The sequence below is a fragment of the Podarcis tiliguerta genome, assembly GCF_965153285.1.
Source record: "Podarcis tiliguerta genome assembly, chromosome: 3".
NCBI lineage: Eukaryota > Metazoa > Chordata > Lepidosauria > Squamata > Lacertidae > Podarcis > Podarcis tiliguerta.
Genome location: NC_139536.1, coordinates 22532206 through 22541743, shown reverse-complemented (window position 1 = coordinate 22541743; position 9538 = coordinate 22532206). Strand labels below are relative to the sequence as shown.

Sequence of the window (9538 nt, the reverse complement as noted above, 5' to 3'; positions counted from 1 at the left end):
AGTACCTCAGGTTAAGAACTTTGCTTCAGGATAAGAACAGAAATTGTGCTCTGGCGGCACGGCGGCAGCAGGAGGCCCCATTAGCTAAAGTGGTGCTTCAGGTTAAGAACAGTTTCAGGTTAAGAACGGAGCTCCAGAACGAATTGAGTACTTAACCCGAGGTACCACTGTATCGTTTTGACACCATCAGAAGTGGGCAGTTTCTTGTGAGTCCCGCTCTGGGTATTCAACATTTGTGGTTGTTGTTGTTTAGTCGTTTAGTCGTGTCCTACTCTTCGTGACCCCATGGACCAGAGCACGCCAGGCACTCCTATCTTCCACTGCCTCCCGCAGTTTGGTCAGACTCATGTTTGTAGCTTCGAGAACACTGTCCAACCATCTCATCCTCTGTTGTCCCCTTCTCCTTGTGCCCTCCATCTTTCCCAACATCAGGGTCTTTCCCAGGGAGTCTTCTCTTCCCATGAGGTGGCCAAAGTATTGGAGTCTCAGCTTCACGATCTGTCCTTCCAGTGAGCACTCAGGGCTGATTTCCTTCAGAATGGATAGGTTTGATCTTCTTGCAGTCCATGGCACTCTCAAGAGTCTCCTCCAGCACCATAATTCAAAAGCATCAATACTTCGGCGATCAGCCTTCTTTATGGTCCAGCTCTCACTTCCATACATCACTACTGGGAAAACCATAGCTTTTACTATACGGACCTTTGTTGGCAAGGTGATGTCTCTGTTTCTCCTAAATTAACGTGCTCTATAGTTCCAACTGCTAGGAAACAGCACCAGTAATTTGGAACTGGCTTGGGCAGGATAAAATTTGGGTGGGCCTAGAATGTGATACTTGAGTGGGTTTCAACCCTGGGGTGCCTTGAATGATGGTTAGGGGTGCCACTGATAACACTGGCTTCTGTCCCTCTTTCCCTCCCTCCCTCCTCTGATGCCCTCTTGCTTCTCTGCCTCCCAAAGGCTTGCACAACTGTTTGTTGCAGCAGCCCTGGCTACTAGCTCCCCAGGCAAATGGTGGCTCTGGGGCTGGCCAGGGAGTACTTCCCAGGCCCCTGTGGAGCAGAGACACCTCTCTTTGCAGAAGGCGGCAGACAGCTAAGAGACCAGGGGTGGCAGCTGCGACTGCCCAGAGGACTCCCAAGGAGGGGGGAGAGGAGAGGAGGCTGAGGGAACACTCCACAAGAGAAGGTGAGAGGCTGCCAGATCTGCAGGCAAGGGGTGACGTAACTAAACTCCTGAGGCCCTAAGAGATGCCGCAGAAAGAATGTAGTTGGTCAAGGGAGCCATGGACTCAAAAAGGTTGAAAACCTCTGCTTGAATGAAATCAAAAGCACTTCCTTTGCCAATCATTCAGTTTTATTCTTTTGTTTATTTAATCCACCATTCCTATCACAAATTATTGCTACTTTGCTTTTTTAGGCACATTGAACCATTCAGATTTTCAGTAGATTGATTGGCTTCTGAAGGATCTGTCTTTATACTTTTCTTCCTACTCTTGTTTCTACCATGTTGTCTCTACTGAGCATTTTCTGTCAATAAACCATTTAGTTTAAGTTAAAGTAATGACTTTGTCTCTATTATTATTATTATTACAAAGAAAATGACTTTATTTATGGATTCATTTCATAAAGTTGATACACCTCTCCATCATATAAAGTCATCAAAGAGGTTTACAAAAAGGATAAAGCAATAAGAAAAATTGACAACAATAATTTGAGACTTTTGAAAAGTGAAAACAAAAGACTAAAAACAGATTGAAACCTCCATTCATTTTCCTAAACATTTGGGTAGGCCAGTCTAAACAAAAATGTTTTCAGCAGGAGTCAAAAAAAGTACAGTGAAGGGATCTGCCTGACTGGAATACGTAGGGAGTTCGAAAGTATAAGGGGTTACCACACAAAAAGATCAAGTTCATACAAATGCAGAATGGATATTATTAAGTGGTGCCTGTAACAGTTCCAGTTCTGCTGGCTGAAGCAGTCTAGTCAATATTGTAGGTAAACTGATAATACCAAGCTTATAGGACATCGCAAATAATGCCGTTTTCTGGGCTGCCACCCCTCAAACGTCTGAGGGTGATGGAAGTACCAAGAAGGCCCCATCTTATCTTAATCTTGGATGGTGTCAGGAGTTTCTGCACATGGTGTTGACGGAAGTGGGGGGCAGGTGGGTTCATTGACTTGGGAAGGTAGTCCATGTAAGAGAAAGAAAGATCTGATCTGAAACCTCCACTGCCTTGTGGAATATATTCTGGAAAAGAAAAGGCCTAGAGAGTAACCTCTATACAAATTTGGAGTCCCTAAGACTGTTGGATGGCACCTTGTACAGATCCTTCTGACAACTCCTGCAGTCAAGCTGGTGCCAAACATATAGCTCTGCTTTCCTTTGGACCACACCAGCGAGGCCAAGAGGAGGGTTTTGTCATCTGGGCAGCCCAGGACTTCCATACGCACTGCTTGCATCCCAAGGAGGTCACTTGACTGTTGCCAACATAGCAGTTTGACTTCACCCTCAGAGGCACACTCCATATGTTTTTCGAGGCAGATGGATGACCATAAACCATGTATTATCATCCCTGTAGTGGATTGACAATCCACTTGCAGCTCTTCAGCCAACAAAGCCTACTCATTATGCAGGTAATGATATAGTCATCAAGATGCCAACAGACCACTGACAATCCATGGAGAGGAAAAGGGAAACATCCGATATGTAGGAGATTTCATAGCCCATTAGACTCACTCTTCATGCAACTAGTAGAGGAAAAATGACTCTTGAAGTGCCTGTGGAGTCATGCCCTCAATGGGATCAAAAGAAGCAAATTGTCTGTAAGTGAAATACGGAATCTCCAACTACACTGGGGGACAAGATAAGATAAGCATTACTTTCTAGAACAGGGACACATCCTGTACACTCCTTGTTTTAGTAGCTTGAAATGTTTGGTTTACTCCCCATGGAAGGAGGGCGGCGGTGCCTGCTATGGTGACACATGCTATAAGAGGAAGAAATTTGGGCCGGATAAGTGTCCTCAGTTTCCAAATATTTGGGTTTCGCTGTAAATGTTTGAGAACAGAAGTGCCTTTATACTGCCACCAGAAGTTGGATGTTAATAGTCACAGCATCCCCACAAACATGGTAAATATGGAAGGCAGTTGAAAACAATATTTAAACAGAATCAAAATCACTTGCTTTATCAATCATTCATTTGTTTATTTAATCCACATTCTAATAATGAATTATTGTTACTTTGTTTCACTATGCACATTGAACCATTCAGATTTGCAGTACATTGATGTGCTTTTGAAGGATCTGTGTTTCTCTTCCTGTTCTTCCTAATATATTGTTTCTGTACTGAGTGTTATCAGTCAATAAACCTTTTAGTTTAAGTTACAATGACAATTCTGTGGTTATTAACTCTATTTCTATTACTATAAATTCATTTTTGTCTTCCTTCACTCAAGTCCCAGGGTGGCTTACAACAATTTTAAAATACAAAATATAACATTACATATAACATTAAAATAATCAAACATTCCTCACAGAGTTGTGATGAGAAAGGGAAAGAAGGGATTGCTCATGCTTTCTTGAATTTATTGGAAGGATGAAAAGAGGGACAAATTATCCAAAACGTGTAATAGTCAGGCTAGATTGGTTGAACCCTTGGAGCTGTACCAGTTTGAGTGGGAAGGACAGAAAAACATGGCTCTTTATAAGACAAAGATGTGCCAGTCTGGTTAAAGGAACCAATATTCTTTTGTTTGCTACTATACAAAAACAAATGCTCAGAATAGGGACTTGTTCATCAGTTGAGGAGCAGGGATTAAATCCTGATGGTTTTGCAGCAGAAGTCTTGTTTCCTGCTGGGAACATGGTGCACAGCCAGTGCATGATTAAGCCCTGCCCTTCCTATCTCACCAATGATGTCAGCTGAAGGATGGATGGGCATGGTTTGGAAAGAATGGCCTCACAGGCTAAATTAGACCCTCTAGCAACCCAAGATTGATTGGCTTATGGGACTGAGTGTATCATAGAATCCTAGAAATGTAGAGTTGGAAGGGACCCCATAGGGCATCTAGTCCAATGCCCTCCAATGAAGATATCATACATGACAGATGGCCATCCAACCTCCAAGGAAGGAGAGTTCATCACCCCCCCCCCCGGGAGTTTGCATTTTGAAGGTGTTAACTTGGTAGCCATGGACGACACTTAAGATCTTACTTTTGAATATATATATTTTAATGGAAACGCTTTAGCATTCCGCACTCAGAGCCATAATCACATAGTCATGCCTTTAACCAATATGAGCATGGGACAAAGGAAAACTAAAGGGCACAAACAATGCACCCACATGCTGATGTGTGGAGGATCTTCAAGCTGCTTCCAGTGCCGTGAGAAATTTGTCATTGCAGAAGTCACTGTCTTCGCAGCAGAAGAATTCGGTCCACTGGTCTGGGAACGGGGCGGGCTCTGAGGTGCCGCACTTTGCATCTTTCTTTGTCCTGCAGCTTAGTGTTTGTATTTGAAGATGACCATCTGTGATGGCAGAGAATAAAATGAATGGAAAGAGGGGGGGAAATGAGTAAGCATTTCCATTTATATTTTCATAGGTATATATACTAGGTGCTGCTATCCCTGCTTGCACTGCTCACCAACCCTGCCTGGCTGGGTGCCCACTCCCTTCACGTGGCCTCTCTCTCATTCAGCCAGGCCACCCACTCATTTGGACCCCAGGCTTCCCTTCTCGACATCTTTTGCAGGTGCACTGCCTTGAACCCGAAACATTGGGTGCCCAGGGTGTGCCACCATCACCGCGGCATGTGCACATGCGCACACGTCAGCACACCCCGTGGTGTGCTGATGTCACTTGCACATGCCACAGGGAGTGTGTGCACCACCAAAAAGAAACGGGGGGGGTGATCATTTAAAATTTGTGGGTGCCCAGGCACCCGTTGTCGTTGTTGTTTTGTCGTTTTGTCGTGTCCAACTCTTCGTAACCCCATGGACCAGAGCATGCCAGGCACTCCTGTCTTCCACTGCCTCCTGCAGTTTGGTTAAACTCATGTTCGTAGCTTCGAGAACACTGTTCAACCATCTTGTCCTCTGTCGTCCCCTTCTCCTTGTGCCCTCCATCTTTCCCAACATCATGGTCTTTTCCAGGGAGTCTTCTCTTCTCATGAGGTGGCCCAAAGTATTGGAGCCTCAGCTTCACGATCTGTCCTTCCAGTGAGCACTCAGGGCTGATTTCCTTCAGAATGGATAGGTTTGATCTTCTTGCAGTCCATGGGACGCTCAAGAGTCTCCTCCAGCACCATAATTCAAAAGTATCAATTCTTCAGTGATCGGCCTTCTTTACGGCCCAGCTCTCACTCCTGGACCCCGCTTAGTTGGCTCCTATGTCCTCCTATGTCCTTTTGTGCACACATGCAAGTGGGAAAATGGGTGGCAGCAGGAATATGGAGAACATGTGAATGCCCACTTGGGACCACCCAACTGCTTGCTCTGCCAACCTGTAACCTGGCCTGCCTGGTTTCCACACTCCACCTGCTGTTCTTTAGCCGCAATTCTTACCAAAACATTATATAGTAAGATATATATTTTTGAGTGCCCAACACCATTCCATTCAAGACAGGATTTTAGTCCAGCACTGTTCTGTGAGTGCACCACTATGCGGAGGGAGAGGAACAACCTGGTGTACTGCTATGACACTGGCAGTTGCACAACTCACATACAGAAAGTCCACATTTCATTCCCTTGCATCCCCACATTAAAAGAGAAAATCAAGTAGTGGGTCTTATAAAAGACCTCTGCTGAAACCCTGAAGAGCCAGTTCCAGAGTATGCAAAGGGCACAGTAATGAATCATTAATCATCAGTGTGCAAATGGCTGTCCTTCCTGGACTCAGATGTTTTGACAAACAGTCATACCTTGGAAGTCAAATGGAATCTGTTTCGGAAGTCTTTTTGACTTCCAAAGCATTTGAAAACCAAAGTGTGGCTTCTGATTGGCTGCAGGAAGCTCCTGCAGCTAATCGGAAGCTGCAGAAGCCTTGTCGGACATTTAGCTTTCAGTCACTTCCAGGTTTCGATTGTTCGAGAGCCAACAAATTCGAGAACTAGGCTGTTCAAAAACCAAGGTACATCTGTACTCTGCAACAAGATATGTACCAAACTGTGGGAAGCAGATGGAACTGTAAACATGGAATTTGATGTCAGTGAAATTTGCATTGGCATTATTGCTCCATAATTAAGCCCAAAGAAGAGGAAGGTTAGATTACTTACTAAGGTACACCTTTAGGGCATGGCAGGTTTGCCTTTCAGGATCAGCTTCACAGGCACGAGGAGGCAAAAATTCTTCCGATGGACTGGAGGAGCTTTCCCGACATTGCAGCGTATCAACTTTGAAAGACAAATCATCCTGATTATAATACCAAGCTTGACCTCAAGTGACAATGAATGAATAATCTATTCTTTGAAGTCACTGAAGTTTTCCATATGAACATGCAGTGCAGAATCCTTAAATTAAGGATAATTCTGGCTGAATGGATGCAAAATATTAACTATTTGATGCCCTTTAAGATTAGATTATGTGCTTGTGAAGTCACTGAATGGGCCTTATGAGGAGCTTTTGAAGGAGCTTGGTAGGTTTAGCTTGGAAAAGATGAGACTGAGATGAGATATGTTAGCCATGTTCAAATGTCTTAAGAGCTGTCACATGGAAATAGGAACAAGCTTATTTTCTCCTGCTCTGGAGAGTAGGATTCGAACCAATGGCTTCAAGTTACAAGAAATGAGACTCTAACTAAACATCAGGAAGAACTTTCTGACTGTAAGAGCTGTTCAACAGTGGAATAGTCTCCCTCGGGAAGTTGTGGACTCTCTTTGCTTGGAGGTTTTTAAGCAGAAGTTGGATGGCCAGCTTTAGCTAAGATGCCTGCATTGCAAGGGGTTGGACTAAATGATCCTTGGGTATCTTTCAACTCTATGATTCATTAGCAATGCAACTTCTACAACACAAGTTAAAGGTCTTTGGATCATGCATGTGGCACTCACTGGGATATAGTGGGTCAAGATTCCAGTGAGAGCTCATTTGCTGTTTGTTGTAGCTTGGAAGTGCATGACCACCCTCAGGGGTCACCACCAGCTTCTGGACCTCCCAGCCTCTTTGCCCCAAACCAATACCTCAGCAACTGCAGGGCGCTTTCCTTATGTGCTACTGCTGGTGCAAGCATTACCACTGTATGCATTACTGCAGGCAGACTTTTCACCTTTTTCATCCATGCATGCACTATGGTTCACAAACTAGTTTTGTGCCACCACCCCCTTGGTTCCATAAACTTATCTGCAATATCCCCATCCCTTTAAAAAGCATCATTCAGAACAGCACAACCCACCAAGGAAGATAATAGCACAATACAATTCAGACACTAAACATTAATTGCACATTTTTTTCAAACTCCTGTTAAAACTATTTAGTTTAATTCAACAAAATGGATGAACTTGACCCAGTGATGCCAGCTTTTCAAAGTCTGAAAGTCATTTACACCTGCAGCACCCTCCTACTGACACCTGCCTCATCGTGCCCCCTAAGTAAGATCACGTTTCAGAACCACGGCTGAGGTTTGCTCATGCTTTCCTATGTATTGAAATGAGTTACTATTGTCCCCTTTCTCTTTTTTAAATGCTTTTGTCTATGATACCTTGAGTGAACAGCCTTCTTTCAGCTCTGGGAGAAGGAACTTACCTTCATGTGGAAGGAAGAGAAAAGCACAGATAACAAGGAGCAGGAGCAGAACCCTGGGGGACATATTGGAATCAAGAGGGTTCTTTGCACCACAGTAAAACTCTAGGTTCTTCAAAGGAGACACAATGATGTCCACTCCCTCCCAACAAGACAGGACAACCTGCTTCTTTTATCCCTTTACTGGCATGTGTACAGAAGCATTCTGTCCTCATTAACTGTGGACATAGGGAGTTCAGTGGGCACTGACTGGAAAGAAAACGAACACACAGTGTAACACCGAAGTGAGGGGAGGACGACACTGTTTTGTACATTCTAAGACAAGATGTGAACCTTAAAAGAACTATCCCTGGAAATTTACACTTATTTTAATTTTGTGATATGATTCTCCAACCAAATAAATATCTTTTCTTCCACCTTGGGGAGCATCACCTTGGTGAATGCCTCTTCAGAGGTGTCCAAATTAGTGTAGTTTGGAACAGTCTAGTCTGCCATCTTGATCCAAAATGGCATTCAACGCTTTCCAAATGTAGACAAAAAACAACTCCTACATTTCAGAAATCAATATGCCAGATATCTTCACAAAGTCTTCATGGAAGATAGTGGTACTTCCTCCCATTATATATCTGACAAGTGCCTTCTTTGTTGTCTTTTTAGCACCTAAGAAACAGTATCTGACTTTTCTCCTTGATCTGGGCTGATCCAGGGAACTCTCAACAAGGATCTGGCCCCAAAAGTTAATTGCAAGCAGGACTAACATTTAACAAGGGCTTTTTAAACCCTGTATGGTGGGGAGACACATTGCCATGGGGGCAATACCCATGGTATTGTTTGGTCTACCCTCTTGACATTGCAAAATGAAGCAATTAGCAATGGTAAATCTCCATGGGATGCCTCATGGGAAGCAATTCATAAATGAAACAATAACGAAATACCGTATTTTTCGCCCTATAGGACGCACTTTTTCCCCTCCAAAAATGAAGGGGAAATCTGGGTGCGTCCTATGGGGCGAATGCAGGCTTCGCGGACCTCTCCGTAAACAGCAGGAGTGCTCCCGCTGCTTGCGGAGAGGTGCCTGCATGCTGAAGCCTGCGCGCGCTGAGCTCAGCGCGTCCAGGCTTCGCGGACCTCTCCGCTAGCAGCGGGAGCCAGCACTGGGCTCCCACGGCTTGCAGAGAGCTGCCTGTTTGGGGGCTGGGGTCGGGGGAAGCTCGGGCTTCCCCAACCCCGCGCCTGGGGGGGAAATAATTTTTTTCCTTTATTTCCCCCCCAAAAAACTAGGTGCGCCTTATGGGACGGTGCGTCCTATAGGGTGAAAAATACGGTAAATAAAGTTGTTGAAAGGGAATGAAATTTCAGAGATTGCAATACTGGATAGTTAACTTTTATAAATATTAGTTAGAGACATTTTCCCTTTGAAAACAATGATAAACACAACCCTTGTTGGCTGCCCATTTCATGATTGTGGACAGCCAGAGATGATGTATTGGGCATACCCAAGAGCAGTACGATGTTTTTCTCTCATTTAACAGAGGTTGCAGCAACACCATACATTTAAAGAACTCCTACACCACTTAAACAGCCATGGCTTCCCCAAGAACTGTAGTTTCTTAAGGGTGTTGCCCTCACAGTGCTACAATTCCCAGCACTCTTAAATAGCTACAGTTTCGAGGATTCTCAAACTCAAAGTAGCATAAGAGTGCTGTCAATGTATAGCATAGATCTGAACATAGGGAAAACCCATTCTACAACCACAGGTGTTTCAAAGTTGGCCTCGCTAGCTGCTTTTGATTCCTTCTGTGGAACT

General features: G+C 44.3%; 1 long non-coding RNA gene across 1 annotated transcript; it reads right to left on the bottom strand.

Annotated features, from left to right (window-relative positions):
• Window positions 1-3183: 3183 nt before the first annotated feature.
• LOC310673761 lies at window positions 3184-7996 on the bottom strand. Its single transcript, XR_014509214.1, has 3 exons — window positions 7735-7996; window positions 6273-6389; window positions 3184-4527 (listed from the first exon to the last, which is right to left on the bottom strand). It is a non-coding gene; the product is annotated as an uncharacterized lncRNA (long non-coding RNA).
• Window positions 7997-9538: the final 1542 nt, after the last annotated feature.